The 3,206-nt window shown below is 63.7% G+C and overlaps 1 protein-coding gene and 2 non-coding genes across 4 annotated transcripts in view; 2 read left to right on the top strand and 1 right to left on the bottom strand.

Moving 5' to 3' along the window:
- Positions 1 to 3,206, bottom strand: part of LOC146869650 (DNA topoisomerase 2-alpha-like) — a 163,499-nt gene that overhangs the window by 110,456 nt on the left and 49,837 nt on the right. The window lies entirely within an intron of this gene.
- Positions 1,036 to 1,183, top strand: LOC146869652 (5.8S ribosomal RNA). Its single transcript, XR_014959960.1, has one exon. It is a non-coding gene; the product is annotated as a 5.8S ribosomal RNA (ribosomal RNA).
- Positions 1,524 to 3,206, top strand: part of LOC146869651 (28S ribosomal RNA) — a 3,899-nt gene continuing 2,216 nt past the window's right edge. The window contains exon 1 of the ribosomal RNA XR_014959795.1: positions 1,524 to 3,206. This exon is cut by the window's right edge and continues 2,216 nt beyond it. This is a non-coding gene — a ribosomal RNA (28S ribosomal RNA).

Raw genomic sequence — 3,206 nt, 5'->3', positions numbered from 1 at the left:
ACCGCCCGTCGCTACTACCGATTGGATGGTTTAGTGAGGTCCTCGGATCGGCCCTGCCGGGGTCAGCAACAGTCCTGACGGAGCGCCGAGAAGACAATCAAACTTGATTATCTAGAGGAAGTAAAAGTCGTAACAAGGTTTCCGTAGGTGAACCTGCGGAAGTATCATTAACGGCGGAGCAGCCCGAGCGACCGACGGTGCCAGCCCAAAGCCCTTGGCCCACCTCCTGCAAGCACGCAACGTAGGCACAGGGCCCGGCCCTGCCAGGCGCGCCCCGGCCGGCGGAGCGGTCCGCGGCGGCATGGGGCGCTCAGGTTTAGGTTTAGGACTGGGACTTCGGCGGGCCCCTTCCCCTCGGGGAAGGCCTGACCGACGCGCGAGGGTCCGGGGACAGCCCCCAGCCCCCATCCCCTGTCCCTCTCCGAGACGGAACCCAAGCTCACTGCGCACAGAACCGAATGTCAGTGCATCCCTTGGCTGGCACCACCCCTTCCTCGAAAAAAGGCCCTGGCGCCGGCTGGGCCCTCCAGGCGTCCCCAGACCCGATCTGACCGGGTCTCGGGCGACCGAGGAGCGTCCCTTCTCGCGCGGCAGCCTGGAAGAGAATGGTGCCAAGGGCGACCCGACCCGACCCCCCCCCCCCCCCCCCCCCCCCCCCCCTTCCCTTCCCTTTTTCCCTTCCCTTCCCTTTCCCTTCCCTTTTTCCCTTCCCTCGTACCCGACCCGGTCCTGTGTGGCCGGGCTGAGGGGTTTGAAGACTCACGTGGTCCCTCCTGGGTTAACCCGGGAGGGACCGGGGCCTGCCTGCTCCGGGAGCCCCCTCCCTCACCCCTGGGTGGGTGGGGGTGGGCTCCCGGGCTGAGCACCTGGCAATGTTTTTTCCCCCCTCGACGGTGCCGTCTGACTCCCAGAGGGGAAGCCTTGAACGGGGCGCCCGTGCCATCTCATCGCGCGGGCGGCGGACAGACAGCCATCGCCTTCCTCCCGCCTCTCCTGCGCCCGCAGGTGGGCGAACGTTTTCAAAAAGTTGCCTGTGACTCTTGGCAGTGGATCACTCAGCTCGCTCGATGAAGAACGCAGCTAGCTGCGAGAATTAGTGTGAATTGCAGGACACATTGATCGACACTTCGAACGCACCTTACGGCCCTGGGTTCCTCCCGGGGCTACGCCTGTCTGAGGATCGCTGAATCGCCCCGGGGCTTTCGCAGGGTGAGCTCTGCTTCCCCTTCGTCCCCCCACAAGGTCAGACCCCCGATCGCCCGTGGCAGGGTCCCTGGCCGGGTCCTGCCGCGGAGGTACGCCGCCAGCACAGTAGGGCCCCCCCCCCCCCCAAGAAGGGGGCCTGGCGACCGGTCCGCCTGGCTGCGTGCCACGCGCCCGGCTTCCCGGCGAGGGCGTAACCCCTCCAGACGCAATGTAGGGAAAGAGGGCACGCGCTGCCGGGTACGCCAGGCCCCTGCTCTGGCAGGGGTCTGGCCTTCCCCTGGCTCCCCCTTAACGGTCCGGCATTTTCTTTCCGACTACGACCTCAGATCCGACGTGGCAACCCGCTGAATTTAAGCATATTACTAAGCGGAGGAAAAGAAACTAACCAGGATTCCCCCAGCAACGGGCAGGGATTCGGCGCTGGGCGCTGGAAATGTGGCGTACAGAAGACAGACTCCCCAGCGTCGCTCAGGGGGCCCCAAGTCCTTCTGATCTAGGCTCACCCCACGGACAGTGTTAGGCCAGTGGCAGCCCCCGGCGCGCTGGGATCGGGTCTTCTCTGAGTCAGGTGGCTTGGGAATGTAGCCCAAGGCGGGTGGTGAACCGATAGCCAACAAGTACCGTAAGGGAAAGTTGAAAAGAACTTTGAAGACAGAGTTCAAGAGGGCGTGAAACAGTCGAGAGGTAAACAGGTGGGGACCGTGCAGTCCGCCCGGAGGATTCAACATAGCGGGAAGGTCGGTGGCCCAGGAGTTCCGGATCGCCTCCGCGGGACCGGTGCCCAGGCCCTACCTAGCCCCCGTAGGGCGCATTTCCTCCGCGGCGATGCGCCGCGACCGACTCCGGGTCGGCCGGGAAGGCTTCGGGGTGGCAGGTGGCCCTCCGCTCTGGCAGAGGGTGTAATAGCCCCCCTGGCAGCAGCTTCGTCGTGTCTGCGGGGCAGAGGGAGATTTGACTGCCTCTGGGCCCTCCCCCGGGCACCCGGGGCGGTTGAAGGGGGGACGGGGCCCCCTGCTCCCGGCGCGACTGTCGACTGGGGCGGACTGTTTTCAGTGCGACCCAACCGCGTCGCGCCGCCGGGGAGGCCCACGCCAGGGGTCTGCGGCGATGTCTGTTACCCACCCGACTCGTCTTGAAACACGGACCAAGGAGTCTAATATGTGCGCGAGTCGGAGGGCCGAGCGAAACCCTGTGGTGCAATGAAGGTGAGGGCCGGCGCGCGCCGGCTGAGGTGGGATCCCGCCACGCTTCCAGCAGCGGGTGCACCACCAGCCCGTCTCGCCCGCTCCGTCGGGGAGGTGGAGCATGAGCGTGCGTGATAGGACCCGAAAGATGGTGAACTATGCCTGGGAAGGGCATAGCCAGAGGAAACTCTGATGGAGGTCCATAGCGGTCCTGACTTGCAAATCGGTCGTCCGACCTGGGTATAGGGGCAAAAGACTAATGGTACCATCTAGTAGCTGGTTCCCTCCGAAGTTTCCCTCAGGATAGCTGGCGCTCGGAGCCCCGAATTTTATCTGGTAAAGCGAATGATTAGAGGTTTTGGGGCCGAAACGATCTCAACCTATTCTCAAACTTTAAATGGGTAAGAAGCCCAGCTCGCTGGCGTGGAGCCGGGCATGGAATGTGAGTGCCTAGTGGGCCACTTTTGGTGAGCAGAACTGGCGCTGCGGGATGAATCGAACGCTGGGTTAAGGCGCCCGATGCAGACGCTCATCAGACCCCAGAAAATGTGTTGGTTGATATAGACAGCAGAACGGTGGCCATGGAAGTCGGAATCCGCTAAGGAGTGTGTAACAACTCACCTGCCGAATCAACTAGCTCTGAAAATGGATGGCGCTGGAGCATTGGGCCGGCGCGGAGAGCCGCGGGGGCTAAGCCGCGACGAGTAGGAGGGCCTCTGCGGTGCGCACAGAAGCCCGGGGTGAGGGTCCAGGGGAAGCCGCGGCAGGTGCAGATCTTGGTGGTAGTAGCAAATATTCAAACGAGAACTTTGAAGG

Source organism: Triturus cristatus, chromosome 1_1, assembly GCF_964204655.1.
Source record: "Triturus cristatus chromosome 1_1, aTriCri1.1, whole genome shotgun sequence".
NCBI classification, from domain to species: domain Eukaryota; kingdom Metazoa; phylum Chordata; class Amphibia; order Caudata; family Salamandridae; genus Triturus; species Triturus cristatus.
Note: the sequence above shows the minus strand (reverse complement) of the source record. Positions and strands in the feature narration are given on the sequence as shown.